Here is a 15,895-nt window from a genome sequence, read left to right on the forward strand (position 1 = left end):
AAACTCTTTTATTTCAGAGATCTCTTGGTCTCAATAGCTTGGTTTAACATGTTCATATAATCTGTAAGGCTGGCTAAACATTTTATTACAGTGTGTCAAAGGACAAAATCTTTGTCTTTCTTTCCCCAGGTTTTTTTTTGTTGTTGTTAATATGAATCTACAGTACATAAAGGTTGTATTCCTGGTGAGGAGTTGTGTATGTACATACATAACACACTTTAATTCTTTTTTTTAACCCTTTTCCACCCTCCCATCTCTTGGTTCCCTTCCCTTTTCAAACAGTCTACTCCCTACTTTCTAATGCCTATCCTTTATTTTGCTCTTTATTTTTATTTTGGCCTTCTCCTATAAGAGAAACCATACAATATTTAAGCTTATGTATTTGATTTATTTCATTTAACAGTGGCTCAAGGTGCTTTCATTTTTTCTTACAAATGACTCAAGTTTACCCCGAAATAGCACATTTTTTAATTCATTCATGGCTAATTGCAAGACTTAATTATTAAAAATTGTGCCACTATAAACATGGGTATGCATGTCGCAGTATAAAATGATGTCTTTAACTCTTTGGAGAAGATTCCTAGAAGGGGAATATCTGGGTCAATTAAATTTCTACTTTTAGTTTTTGAGGAGTCCTCATGGTGATTTCCTTAGTGGCTGTACTAGTTTATATTACTACCAACAATATCCCCATCTCCCAGATCGGTTGCTTGATTTCTTGATGATAGTCATTCTTTCTGGAGGAGGTAGAATCTTCGTATTGTTTTGATTTGGATTTCTCTAATGGCTAGAAATGTTGAACTTCTTTTCATGTATTCATTGGCTATTTGTAATTCTTCTGAGAGTGTCTATTCATTTTGTTGCCCATTTTTTGATTCTTTTATTTTGTGGAGTTTAATTTTGTTTTTTAGTTCTTTATGTATTCTAGATTATAGTCCTCTGTCTGAGGAACAGCTGGCATAATTTTTTTTTTCTCATTCTGTAGGCTATCTTTTCACTATTGGTTGTTCCTTTTGCTGCGAAGATGCTTTATAATTTGATATGATCCCATTTGTTGATTCTTAGTGCTATTTCTTGTGCAGTTAGGGTTCTGTTCATATAGTCTTTGCCTAATCCTTTTAAAAAAATATTTATTTCTTTGGTATAGGGTCTTGCTACACAGCTCAGACTTGTAGTTGTCCTCCTGTCTTAGCCTCCCCAGTGCTGGGATTATAGATGTGCACCACCATGCCTGATTTTGGGGCCATCATGGCTCGCCCAAGGTTATGGGGCAGGCACAGCATGCAGTACCAGGGATCAAACTTGGGTCCTTGCACTTGCCAGACAGGTGCTTATACTGCCAAGCTATCTTCTCAGCCCCAAGGCCTTTGTCTCCAAGAGTTTTATCTATCTTATCTTCTGGCAGATTGTTTCTGTTTTAACTTTTATGTCTTTGATTCATTTTCATTTTAGGTTACTACATGATGAAACAAGTGGGTCTAGATTCAATCTTTGGCATGTGCATTACCAGTTTTCCCAGTGCCATTTGCTGAAGAGCCTCTCTTTTGCCTCCAACATATTTTTGGTTTCTTTATAAAAGATCAAGTAGCTGAATGTTCCTGGAGTCTATTCTGTGCCCTTGATCCTCATGTTTGTGTTAGTGCCAGTACCATGCTGTTTTTAATCACTGTAGCTCTGTAATATAATTTGAAGCCTGGGTTTTGTGATACTTCCTGCTATGCTCTTATTATCCAGGGTTGCTTTTGCTATTCTAACTCTCTTCTGGTGTCTATGAATTTTAGAATTGTTTTCTCTAGTATTACAAGGGCGGTTCTAGATATTTTGGTTAGGATTACATTAAATCTGTTCATCATATTTGAAAGTATGGCCATTTTGACAATACTGGTTCTACCTATCCAGGAACAGGGAATATCTTTCCGCTTTCTGATGTCTTTTATCTCATTTTTAAGAGTACTCTAGTTTTTGTTGTAGAGGTCCTTCACTTCCTTGGTTAATTCCAACATCACATTTGTTTTAATGGTTTTACTTGGCTTTTTCTCTTTTTCTTTTTCAAATCTGCCACTGGGGATTGAATCAAAGCATGATGTATTATTAACTAATATTTTTAGCCCTTTTACATATTGAGACAGTATCTTGATTTGGCCTGGAATTTGAGATCCTTCGCTTCAGCAACCCTGCCAACTGGGATTGCAGGTATTAGCTACCACCTTTGATTCAAGAAGGAAGAGGATTATTTTTGGGGATACTAGTGATTGTACCAAGGCTTTTGTACTCAGCTGCCTTCTTTGAGACAGAATTAAGTCACTAAATTACCCAGGCTGGGTTTGAACTTGCGATTCTCTTTCCTCAGCTTCCCTAAATTCTGATTACAGGAGTGGCTCACCACATCTGGCTTGTTCACCACAGTGTGTAACTCATGGGTAGTGCTGTCAAATGGGGTGGCTCTGAAACACTGGTGGTCCATGCATGTACCATGTACCACTGGTAGTACAAGATGGCAGGATGTGTTACTTTGTAATTGATGTGAAAATTGTATATATTTATGGTAGACAATGATAATTCATTGCATTCATACAGTGTATAATGATCATATCAGGATAACTAGCATTTTTGTCTCCTTAAGTATTTTTCATGTTTTTGTTGGGATCCTTGAATTCTTTTTTACTAATTCCTTTTCTTTATTGTTTTTGTTTATTTATTTATTTATTTGTGTGTGTGTGTGTGTGTGTGTGTGGCCAGATTAGCCCACTAGGGGGCAGGGCTGGCTGGCATGTGGTGCTGGGGGATCGAACCGTGGTCCCTGTGCTTTGCTAAGCTTGTTCTAAGTAGGTGCTTTAGACCACTGAGCCATCTCACCAGCCCAGTTCCTTTTTTTATTTAACATTTTATTTTATTTTATTTTTCCATAATTTTATTGAGAAACAAATAGCAATGAGACAGTTTCAAACCAAATTGGCAGGACAGTTTCAATAATTGACACATTGCATACATTCTTCCTAGTGGTTAATTGCTGTACAAGATGTGGACATGATATCCTATTTACAAACACTATTAGAACAAATACCTCTATTCATTAAGAGAATGTAACTATATATCCTAGTTCCTTATAAAACATATAATAAATTATAGCACACCTCAGTTTTCCTTCACTACCTTACACATAAGAACTTATTCCTCCTGTCTAAATTCCTCCCACTAGCCAACCTCCTATCTCATCTTCTCTCTATTCCTCCTAGCTTCTGGAAAAAGTATTTTTAAAAAATATTTATTTATTTATTTGTGTGTGTGTGTGTGTGTGGCCAGCTCAGCCCACCGGGGGCGGGGCTGGCTGGCATGTGGTGCTGGGGGATTGAACCTTGGTCCCTGTGCTTTTGCTAAGCTTGCTCTAAGTAGGTGCTTTAGACCACTGAGCCATCTCACCAGCCTAAGTATTTTGTTTTAATGAGATCAGCATTTTCAGCTTCCACATACGAATGAGAACCTCTTATATTTGTCATTCTGTAATTTTATTGTTGATGCTAGGATTGGGCAACAACTCATACCATAAAATAGAATAAGCATTCGATGGTCCAAGGAAAAGAGGTTGGTTCTATTGGAAAATGACTTGAAGAACGAAAAAACAAAAAGAGATTAAAAAAAAAGAAAGTTGGTTAGGCCTGCAAAAGGCTTTGTGTAAAAAGAAAAATAAAATCTCTTTTTTCTTTTTAATAAATGAACAGATTGTTACTTCTCTTGTAAGATGAGGTCAAGTACAGAGAGCCATAGGAAAATATTAGTTAGCATTTGGTGATTCAAATTATTTCTTTTGTGTAAGGATTAAAACTGAAGAAACTCATTATCATGACAATTAAAATTGGCCTTCTCAGGAAATTTGGCTATTTTCTCTCTAATCCTAATTTCTTGGAAGGTCAGATGAATAGTTTTGTTTCAGTTTTGGGGATAGGAAGTTTTAGTGTGAATGACTCCATTTTGATTTTTAGCCTACTTTGTTTAGCTTAGTCCAAAACAATAGTGTCCAGTAATTTTTGTTTATTAACTGTTCTACCATAGATATAAAAATTACCTTCCTCTTAGGATAGAGTTGTTGATGAAGGAATAGATCTAAATCCTTCCGAGTTTCTTGGACATTTTAGTTGCTTACTAAATAGTTTATTGTGAAACTTGGTGGTAACAAATTTCTCAACCATCCCATCCTGTTAGAGTTATAAAGTTACCCAATTTATATACCTAGTGATAAAGGAGAAATGATGTATGAGAATAATTAAGATAGTGGTTTACGTTACCACTTGATGAAGTATCATAGTACATTCTTCAGTTTTTAGTATATGCTTTTGTGCAAGGAAGAAATATTTACTTGGTAATGTTTTGAGGTGTGCTTTGTTAAATATTCCTGTATAGTAATTTTTCAGTAATATGTATTTTTACCTAAAATGAGATACTTAAGTTTTGTTTTTGTCTTGTACTATTTCTTTATTATCTAAGATATGCTACAGAAATACTATAAATCTGATACAGAAAGCTGGCTGAAAAGGAATCCTAACATTTGTTTGATGTGTGATTCCAATGACTAGGAAGCTTTTAGACAAAATCAAAGCATTGTCTTGAAGAAAATAATGAATATGGGAGTCCCTGTCTAAAGCTTTACTGACTTTACGTCCTTAATAGCTCTCAAACCCATTCATTTCTTATCATTTTTACTCACATTTTCCTTTCTTCTGTGCTGTTCCTGTAGCCTCTCAATTGGTCTTCCTGACTCTACCCTGGCCTCTCCATTTGGTTCTCAGTCCTGCCCTTAGTAAGAGTTAAACCATGTGGATTTCGTCATGTTCTCTCCTTTCCCCCTTCCATTTTAATATCTGCTTGAGGCTTATCACTCTTATAGTAAATGAAGATCTGTTATGTGCGTAAGGCTATGCATCTTTCTAGCATCATGTCACAAGACTCTTACCTAAGTGCTTAAGGGTTATTGTCTTTCAGTCCTTTTCATGCATCCCGCTGTTCAGTTTACTTGGAACACCATTCCTTCCGCAGTATTTCTATACCTTCATGTTAGCATCTTTTACCTAGTTATCTCTCTGTCTTTATTTTTTGGGGGAGGGGACTTTTTGAGATAAAGATGGTTTCACTCTGCAGTCCGTTCTGTCCTTGACCATGAAATCCTGTTGCTGCAGCCTCCTGAGTTCTAGGATTGCAGGTGTGTGCTGTCATGCCTGGCTCTGGTTAACTCCTGTTTAGCTTCAGCTAAATAGGCTTCATTTCCTTGGAAAACCTCTTTAAACTAGTTGGATCTCAGTGTTATAGGTGTTTACATCACCATGTGTGTTTTTCCCCCATTGGACTTAGTGGTTATAATGTATATGCTTATGTAAATTATTTTCATGCCTGACTATAAATTCATGAAGGCAAATAGTGGGTCTGCCTTTGCTTTCCACCATACCCACCCCTGTGCTTAGCACAGAACCTAGTGCTCATTAGTTATGCCATAAATATTTGATGAATTAATGAGTAACATGAAAGAATGGCTGTTATCAAGTTATTAAGAGTGTACACAATGCTACCGTCAGAGATGCTGTAAAAACATGCAGGGTACCTTCAAAGAATCATCTGGGAGTTGTCTGCTGTTGTTAGGTACTTAGGTACAGTGAACTTTTTTTAAGTATGGTGATTCCCTCAGTGTCTTTTGGAGATTGATTCAAGGGCTTCTTTGGGATACCAAACTCTATAGTGCTGAAGTCCCTTATATAAAGTGGTGTAGTATTTGTAGAATTTATATGTATCCTCTTATACATATTGATTCATCTCTACATTAAGTGTAATACCTAATATAGTATAAATACTATAGAAGTAGTTGTATTATTTAGAGATTAATGACCAAAAAAGTCTTTACATGTTCAGAATTTTAAAATATATGTATTTTCAGTCTGTGGTTAGTTGATTTGAAACTTGTGGATTGGGAGGCAGCTGTAGTTTACAAGGCACTCAAGAAAAATATTTGCCAAGGTGGGTATAGTGTGCACCCCTATAATCCTAGCATTTGAGAGGCTAAGGCAGGAGGCTGTGAGTTCAAGGCCAGCCTTTGCTACATAGGCAAGACACTGTCTCCAAAAAAACCCCCCAAAAACAAACAAACAAACAAAAAAACACCTTAACACACTTGCTAAGCAGGGCATGGTGGTATGTATTTGTGATCTCAACACTCTGGGAGATTGAAGACAGGAGGATAGCAAATTGGAGCTTAGGCTGGACAATTTAGCAAGACCTTATCTAAAAATTAAAAAATGGCTGGGAATGCAGTCATTGTGAAGACCCTGGATTCAATTCCCTTCCCCTTAATTTTTTTTTTGCAATGCAGCATATCCCAGCTACCAGGAGGGCAAGGCAGGGGGATCTCAAGTTTGTGACCCTTTGGACACCCTAGTTGAGATTCTCTCTCAGAATAAAGCAGGACTGGGGATGAGGTTTACTGTGGGACCCTGGCTTAATCCCTGGTATGCACTGGGGAAAGAGTGGGAGAGAGGGCAAAAGAAGTCCTTATCCTTTTGATTAAAAATAATACCCAGTTTGAAGATTCTCTTTATTTTCTGAAAGAACTTCCAACATACAGATATCAAATTCCCTTCTTAAAGAACAAAATTTGCCACAGTTGAAAAATTTAAAAGAATCTTTTATGCATGAAAAAAGTCCTGAAAGAGTTGTTCCTAAAGGGTTCTGAGGGTTGGCAGGCATTATTGTAATTAGTATGTAGTCTTTGAAGAAACTAATATTTCTGTGCATGTGTGGGTTTTTCCATTTCTGTTAAAATCTTTTGCTCTTCATGTGGTAACAATGTTTCAGTTTTGCTCCTGGTCATGTGGTGGTGAATGTATTTTACTATAAGTCCTTTGCAACTTCTTTGTGCTTTTTATTCTCCAGGGGCAAAATAAATCTTGCAGAATTTTTTTTTTTTTTTTTTTTTTTTACCAGAAAGGAATGTAATAGGGACTCAAGTTAGTTATAAGATGCTTTAAATTCTTTAGATGTTGAGCTGTGTTTAGGAAAATTCCATGTTAGTATGACTGATCATAGAACCAGGACGAGATTCTTTAATTGAAAAATGTCAGGGATACTTGCCAAGTTTTGTTAAGATTATTTATTCAGTACCTGTGTTGATTTAGCTACAAGCACTTAACCTCTTTTTTTGACTAGGCACTGCCCCTTTTATCATTTATTTTTAGAGGTGTGTACTATTTTTTTCTGGTAGCTTAAATCAATATTCATTTTTAAGCAAGGTTAACTGAGTTAAACGTATCACATATATGAATTTGCATTTAATCCTTGGGAAAACTTTTATGTGTACCACACTGATAAAAGCAGCTATTTCTAAGCAGGCTATTTGTCACTGTGCCATGCAGGTTACCATTAGCCCTTTAGTCCTCATTTGATCATCTTTGAGAAAATGTGCTCCAGTCTGGTGATGTGGATGGTCTCAGAATAGCAGACCGTTTTGTAAACTAACATTTTTGGGAAAGCCTTAGTTACATGGCTGGAAACCAAGCTGCTTCTGACCTTTTATTCTGGTGTCCTTGTTTGCACCTGAGCAACAAAGGCTTAGCGCAGGCATTTGCTTTTGTTTCGTTTGCTGCTCACCAATAAAACATGCAAATTTTCCTACAGCTTCAGTTGAGACAGTATTTCCTTCTGCAAATACTTGTTCAATGCCTAGCAATAATATCAAGATTTGTGACATAATGATGTTTTGAATTTGGTCTTTTAAAGAGATATTTATCCTAAATATCTCCTTCCACACTCCTTTTTGTTGAATGAAGCTGGTGGAAAATGCCTCTGGATTGTTTCTGAGGAAGACTCTGTGTTTTCTGCTTATCTCTGTGCATCTCAGCAAATACATCTGTCCCTGAGTCACTGCCTCTTCCCCAAATCCCTGATTTTCATCTGTGATTCCTGGCCAACCATGCCTCACCTCCAAATGGAACTCTCCCTGGAGGGATTTGAATAATGTCACATGTATTTTGACTGGGATGCATTATATTTGCATTAAGCCTTTCATTATTGTTATTTTTAGAAATCATCTGTTCTTAAACTGGGGTCATGTTATTATGTAATGTATTTAATAGGTGCAGTTCACATGTTCATCCTTTATCTGATTGTGGTGCTGTTTCCTGTGTGGAGCATTAAGAGAAGGGAATTACTCTTCCATGTGACATAGTAACATGTTGGAAAATTATTTATCTGTGGCCTTAGGAAGTCTTGGGAATGATGACAGTAATGCACAGAAGTCACTGAAATGCTATGAGGTCATGAGAAATTGTCTTGTAAACATAATTGCCTGCCATTTCAAATGAGAACCTACTTGAGTTCAGGCCACATGTATTAGGATCATTCTCACATGAAGCTGGTGTGGTGGAACACATTTACAGTTCCAGTACTCTCTTGAGACAGAAGGATCTCAGATTGAAGCTCAGCCTGGGCAGTTTAATGATTTAATGAAACCTGTCTCAAGCAAAAACCTGGGGATGTAGTTCATAGTGAAGGCACTGGGTTCTATCCCCAAGACTGGGAAAACAAAACCCAAAACCTGTAGGATAGGAGTTGAACAATTTAAAACTGGTGAAGAAGAGGTAATAAAGAATTCAGCTAATTCACTAGTCAGCTATGCAGGAAATAAGCTACTTTATGTGACAGCCTTACCTATCTTTCAAGGAGGGAGTTGAAATGAACAGATATTAAGTAATTGCCAAAAAGTTACACCTACAGTCAGTGGCAGGAGTGGGATCTGAATGCAGAGCTCTGATAGTGCAGCGACCTAGATCGCTCTGCTGGGCTGCTGCTCTTGGGAGGAGGTGTGTGTGCATGGGGGACGAGGTAGTCAGCCCTCTGGGCTGGGAGGTAGCTCTGTTACTGTTCTCCTATTGTGTATGAGGTCCCCTGGGTTCATTCCCAGCACTGCGAAAGATAAATAGTTGAAGAGATAAGGCCAATTTAGATTTAGAAGTTGTCAGAATATTGAGTTTTAATTGAAGTAGTATTGATGTGAAATAGTGCCTCTGCTTTAAAGGAAATAACAAAGTTTATTCCAAGCCAAATATGAGGGACAATGGCCCAGAAATGTAAATTGAAGTTATCCTTAATGACATATTCTACTGTGGAAGAAATAGTGAACTTTGATACTTGCAGAGTAAAAGAAAGTCACAAATTAATACATTTACCAGTTATATTGATGGAAGCATTAGGTAGGAGAGCTGAAGCAAGGTGGGATCTCCTCTGCAGGTTTCAGGTGTCACAACATCTTTAGTTACAGAGTTGGTGGAGGCTAGAGGTCTGCTGAACTTAGTGATATGTTCCAACAATGATCTGTATTAGTTAAAATTGTGGGTCAGATACAGAAGTTAAGGTATTTGACTATAAAAGGTCTAAGATAGCCCAAGATAATTTTGACTCAACGTGTTATATTCCATTTCTAGTCATCCAAGGGCGAGCAATCTGCAGGATCTTTAGTATAGATGCGACTTCAGAGAATCTTACACCAGCATTTTGATTCAGTAGAAATTTATTAAGGGCCTAGATGCGTCAAGCACCATGCCAGGTGCTAGAGTGCTAGACAAGATCACTGCCTCTCATGGTTTATATCTAGATGTTTGCCCAAAGCTGCATGCCTTCATCGGTGGGGCTTTTGAAAGGTGATTGGATTTTGGGGTCTTGCAGCTGACTTGCTATTAGGAAATGGGATTTGGTCCAAACAGCATTACTGTGGGCAGGGCCTGGGAAGGTTTATCTCCCCCTTGCTCTGATTCTTGGATTCTGTGAGATGAGCAGCTTTCCTCTGCCCAGACCCTTCTGCCATGCCCTTCTGCCTTGGAACTGTCTGACTAGGGACTGAACCCCCAGTCTGTGAGTAAGTTATGAGGGTTGGGTATTAGGCCTAAGCAAGGGGAAAGTCCCTAAGATACCAGCTGTTAGAGTTTCTAAGTTAAATAAAGATAACTTGGATACAAGACAGAATTCACTTGGTAAACATTTAGTTGGTGTCTGTGGTTTGCCAAGAGTGGGTTAGATACTGAGAGTCATTCATATCTTCATTCATCCAGAACTTCTGGTCATCTACTGTGTGCCAAGGAGTTGTAGATACTGAGAATGCAGTTGAAAACACAGCAAACAAGGGATGTATTTTGTAGAAACTACATTTCAGGGGGAATGAGATAATAAATAAGCAAGAAAAGACATACTGTATGAAGAATTAAGTGGGATGGTATGCAGATAATGGCTGGGTAGCGTATTGTAATAAATTGCAAAGATAAGACCTGGTCCTTGCCCTGGTGGTGGCAGACTTGTTGACAGCTAGCAGTAGAGTGATTTCATATGGGTAGTGATCTTTGTGTGAGCAAAGTGCTATTAGTGAAGCTGGCTTTGGAGAGCCTTGGAGTCCTCTTGAGGAAACTGAGGGATGACTCTGTACTGCTAGGGCCAGAGGCACATTCCGGTATAACTGGGGAATGGTCTGTAGTCTGGGCTGATCAGGGAGAGAGACTGATGAGATGTGGAGATTAGTCCCTGGAATTCAGCCCTCTACATAATCAGGGAAAGAAGAGAGCAGGAGGTGGTTGTTTGTCATGAGAGACCTAGGGAAGGTTTCTTTGGTGGGGTGACACTTAAACTTAGTCTTTTAACCTGCAGAGATGAAGGGAAGTGACCCTATGGTGGAATCATTGTACACAGAAGTGGAAAGATAACAGCTTATTTTGAGAGTAGCTAGAGTTATCCACAGGTTAAACACAGAGTGCATGAGGGAGAAAGCCACAGAGGTTGGCCCTGAAATACTAGGCTGTTTTAGGCAAACAGGAAGAACTTGATGTAGGATTTTGGAGAGACAGACATACTTGGAACCTTAGGAACTTGTTCTCATAGCAATGTGTAAGGTAAATAGGAGTGGGAGAGAGAGATGATGGTTGACAGAGAGCTGTGGAGGTTCTTGTGGTGGCCCTGTGGTTGGGGTTCTGGTCTAGGGTATGGACAATGGCTGGAGATAGTGGGATGGCTGCAGAAATGGAAATAGTAGAGCACTCTTCTGATTATATGTGGAAAGTCAGGAAGAGGAAGGACAGGAATGTGACTCCTTGATGGCCTCTAAGGATAGCTCTGTGACCTCATTTACTTGTAATGCCATTGGGAAAAGAGTTTTTAAGATCATATCCTTCAGTGCTGTCTCTTAGAGCGACTTGTTCATTGTAGGTGATAGGAAACAGCTTTTTTACCCCCTGGAGTAGTGCAAATGTTTTATTCCTTATGGGAAATCATAAATAACCCTGCTTACATTTTTTGTACCTTGGTAATAGGAAGCATAGAATCAAATTTTCCTTTCAACTTCAGTAATTGAGTAGGATCTTATAGTTTTCATAAATGACTTCTATTCCAGTTTCTCTTATTCTGTCCAGAGTTTCTTCTCAAATTTTACTTTTCTTCTTTAACACATGCATTTTCCATAAGCTACCTCAGATTTATTATAGAATTAGATAGAGGTTAAATTCATTTTGTTATTGTGCAGCTCACTGTGAGATTCTCTTAGAACATTAAGATCAGTACATGATTTTTTTTTTTTCAGTGAACCATGTCTTTATTGATAATTTTTAAGCAGGTGGTACAAGTAAACAGACAAATTTGTAAAGACAAATGAAAATGATGCAACAAATGAGAGTCACATTCATTAATAAATATTTGAGCATGGACCTAGTCCATTCTGCCTCTTGGTCAGTTAGGCATTCCCAGGTATATGAACTTTTGCAACAAGAAGTGAAATTTTGTTTGGTCATTGTAGTGGATTTCTAACTGGTGGTCAGCTTATTACGCCCAGCTGCACTAGAGTGGTGCTGGGTGTGGGAGTCCCACCTGAGGGTTTTTGCTAGTAGCATAAAAGTAGAACAGGAGAAGGTGACGGAATGCTGTTAGGGAAGCTGTTTGGAGAATCTGCTGGAACTGTTGGAAGTTGCTAATTCTCCTGGGCTGTTTTGCTGGAGGACTTGGTCATGCTGGCCCTCCCAATGAACTTTGGAGGAGCTTTGGTCCTCATCTTGAGCATTGCTTCCTGGCTCCAGAGGAGAAGATGGTGCACTGCTAAGCCTCACGGAGAAGTTTGTCACATTGGTTTTTCTGATAGGAACTTGGCTTTCCTCATTGCTGGAGGAACTTGGAACCTCACTGTTGCTGAGGATGGCTCTGATACTTTTGGGGAAACTTGAGTGTTACTTTCTGACTCCATTTCAGAGCCCTCAGCCTGCTAGCACAGATCTTTCATCCAGCTGGAATAGACTTTCTAGCTTTCACCACTAATCTTTGGGCCTTTCCAGCACAGATATGTTGAGCGGACCTGCATGAGACTTTGTTGTGTACCCTAGGCCTCCCGTTGAACTTGTGGGAAACATTGTTATGAGCTCTACGTTTCCAGCTGGACTCATGCAGGATTTTAGGATGTAGGCCCTCAGCTGGAGTCTTTAGTGTTATGTGTGTGGACAGACTTCCTGAATTTCTTATATATGATTCTTGGGTGATTCATTATAAAATAGTATTATAAAATGTGTGCTATATTGTATTGTTTGCCTTGCAAAAACCCCAAACCAGAATAGTCATTAATTTTCAAATGAGTAATGTTAGTGGCTTGTTTATAATTGAGTTATTAGTAGATCAGTGTTAGCTAAAAAGAATTGACCTATTGCTAACTAGATTCTCTAAAGAAAGGTCTTTTTCTTCTCTTTTGTTATCAGTGACCAGATGAAGTATGCTGGTTCATAACAAAAATCTTATAAATGAGAAGAACCAAATAACTCAAGGGATATTTATAATTTATAAATTTAGGTCCAGCAAGATAGCTCAGCAGACTACATGCTTGCTTTGGCAAGCACAGGGATCAGGGTTCAATACCTGGCCCCACATGCCACACTGGCCCTGCCCGCGGTGTGCTGAGCCAGTGACCGAGTCCAGGTGTGGTGGTGCACGCCTATAATCTCAGCGCTGGGGAGGCTGAAAACAGGAGGATCACTATGAGTCCAACCTGTGTAGTGAGATCCTGTATCAAATACAAAAATGAAAAAAAAATTTGTATTTATAAATAAAATTTATAATTTTCTTTTCTTTTTTTTTTTTGTATTGTTTTAGTACAGGGTCTCACTATATAGCTCAGACTCATAGTGATCTGCCTGTGTTCAGCCTCCTAAGAGCTGGGATTACTGGAGTGCTCCACCATGTCCAGTCTCAATTGCCATCTCAGTGCGTCCTGGGGGCCGGCCGGCATGGCACTCCAGGGATCAAACCTCAGCCGCTGTGTCTGCCTAAGCAGGCATTGCAATCTGCTGAGCTATTTGGCTGGCCCAGTTTTCCCTATTTTAAACTTGAAAAAATGTCTCCTTCCTTCAAATCCTCTGATAAAGTGGAAGGTTATAAATCTGTGGTATAAAAACACTTTGTAGAATTGAATGAACATCTACTAAGTCTTCTGATAGAACTGTCTTTTAGAAATAGTAATTCTTAGGTGGAACACACTTCTGTTTCAAATGGGTGACCTATTTCCCATTTCTATGCACGTCAAATATTGACATCAAAATGTTTTTGTGATCAATTTGTCTAAGAAAAATATAAGTTCAATTAAGTAGTGCATGACCTTTGCTATTTAGTCGGTAACTAAACTTATTCCACAGGAAATGCAAATCTTTTAATTTTAAATGTGGCTGTAGTGCTTCAGTCTGTTTTCTGCAAGGATGCAGGAATAGAGTCAAGTGCCATGGTAGAGCCAGACCCTCTCTTCTCCCTGTGTCTATGTTAAATTTCTTGTTTTTCATTAAAGCTCAACTTACTCAGACTTAATGACTGTTGTTAAAAAGTACAAAACATTTTAGGATTTTATTAAACAGTCTTCTATTGGGAGCCACAAGGTAAGTTTCTTTTTGCTCTCAGTGTCAAAAATAGTTAAGCTTTCTCTAAGCAACTGGTTTATTTTTACCCCGAGGACATGGAATCTTAGAACAGACCATGTTTTCCTGTGTGTGTTGGCTGCAGCAAGGCTGAGTCCCACCTTCTGCCTTACATCTCTGACGCTTCACTTCTGCCCCCCTGTGCCTGTGGCTGTAGCTGTTGATGCACATGCCTTACTTTAGTTGGAAAGCTGTTGAAGACAAGATTTTTATCACTACTCTTTGCTTTAGAGTGCTCTGCATGTTCTTACTACTCAAGTAATGATTGAATTGGGTATTAGTAAGCTGTTCAAAAATAGTTGCTTGACTGAGTGTAGCGCAGTGGTACTGTGTGTACTTAACACGTGTGTGGTCCCCAACGTTGTCAAAATAAAGTTCTATTTTGGGTCTCTATGATGATAATGATAAAGAGAAAGCTATTTATGCATAGTATGTCAGTGACAGTTTTGAAACTTGATGAGGCTCAGATGGACAGATCCTTGGTGGACAGATCCCTAGAAGTAATTGTGATAGTATGTGATACATAACTGAACATCCATTAATAAGAAGATCCATTAAGATGAAAGTGAACCTAGTTAATTGAAGCAGAGATCAACACCTTTAGACAACAATTGCTAGCACTTAATGTTTGTCATGGTTGGAAATGAGGGGAAAGGATGAAAAGAATACTCTCCAAGATGAATATAAACATGTACTGAAAAATTTTTATATGAATAAAAAATAATGCTTATCACAAAATCTGTATTCAGCTGTGTTGGGAGGTGGAGACTTTTTCATATTAAAAAAATTCAGCATTTTAATAGGCATAGTCACACATGTGATCCATACTACTTAGGAAGCTGAGGTGGAGGGGAATGAAAGTTCAAGGCCAGCTTTTCATTTTATTTCTTTTCATTATATTTCTTTTTGCTTTTTTCCAGAAACCAAAACATTAGATTTGTTTAGTTAAGACAACCCTAACTCTAATCCTAACCCAAATCCTCTTTGATCTGGCTTTGTGGAATTTTAAATCTGGAAAGGGCATCAGTCAAACACTTTACTCCCTAGAGGACTCATCTTTTCTCTTGATTTCATTTAATGTTTTTTTCTTTGATTTTTAAAAATGCTTTTTTACACACTATATAAGAAATTTACTATCTATCTTAGGTTCCCATCTTGAACCTAAGCATCACAGGGTCAGGGATCTTTGTCTTTTTGTTCAACTGCCAGGCACATAGTGGATGCCAAGTAGGGACTCAGAAAACTTTGTATAAGTGGATTAAACAAATCTTTGATTGTTTAGGTAGACATTTTGGTTAATTGGTCACTTTTGATTTTCTTCTAAAACAACTCTCATGTGGTTGTGATTTCCATCAGTAATGCTGCTTCCATGTTCCCAAGGAAAAACTGTTGGAGAAGTTGCCAGTCAAACCTGAGACAGGAAATGAGATGGTTTTCCAGGGTATTCAAACAGTTACCCAGCTCTGGGTGCAGACAGTGAAAGTACTTTCTCTTTATGGTAGAGAGGGCCCATGCTTCTCAGAGAGGGCCTCAGGAGCCAGAACTGGGGTAAATGGTTAATATACAGGAAGTTACTTCAGATTATCAAAGTTTATTACTAAAACCATAGCTTCTTCCGGGTTAATATTCTAGTATGTTTCAGTGTCATGTTAATTCCATTAGAGGCTCTTTGTTGCTTCCAAAGTCATAACTTTGCAGCCAGCATACAGTGAAATGCCTAGAATTCTCATTGCATCTCCTACTGTTTTCCCTTGGCAGTACACTGCTGAGATGAGGACTTCCTTAGTGCTTCCTGAAGCATTCCTGTGTTTATGTTGAAGTCCCCTTGTTCACACTGCTATTACTGGTTTCCTCCTTCTCTTACAGTCTGTCAGTTAAAGAAGCTTTTGAACTGTTACTTACTGGAAGCCATCCATATCATGTTTCTAGGACCCCAAACATTG

At 38.4% G+C, this 15,895-nt stretch overlaps 1 protein-coding gene across 10 annotated transcripts in view; it reads left to right on the top strand.

Moving 5' to 3' along the window:
• The window catches only part of Fam160a1 (family with sequence similarity 160 member A1), a 337,219-nt gene that overhangs the window by 16,145 nt on the left and 305,179 nt on the right, over positions 1 to 15,895 (top strand). The window lies entirely within an intron of this gene.

The sequence above is a fragment of the Octodon degus genome, unplaced genomic scaffold, assembly GCF_000260255.1.
Source record: "Octodon degus isolate 3935 unplaced genomic scaffold, OctDeg1.0 scaffold00101, whole genome shotgun sequence".
NCBI classification, from domain to species: Eukaryota; Metazoa; Chordata; class Mammalia; order Rodentia; family Octodontidae; genus Octodon; species Octodon degus.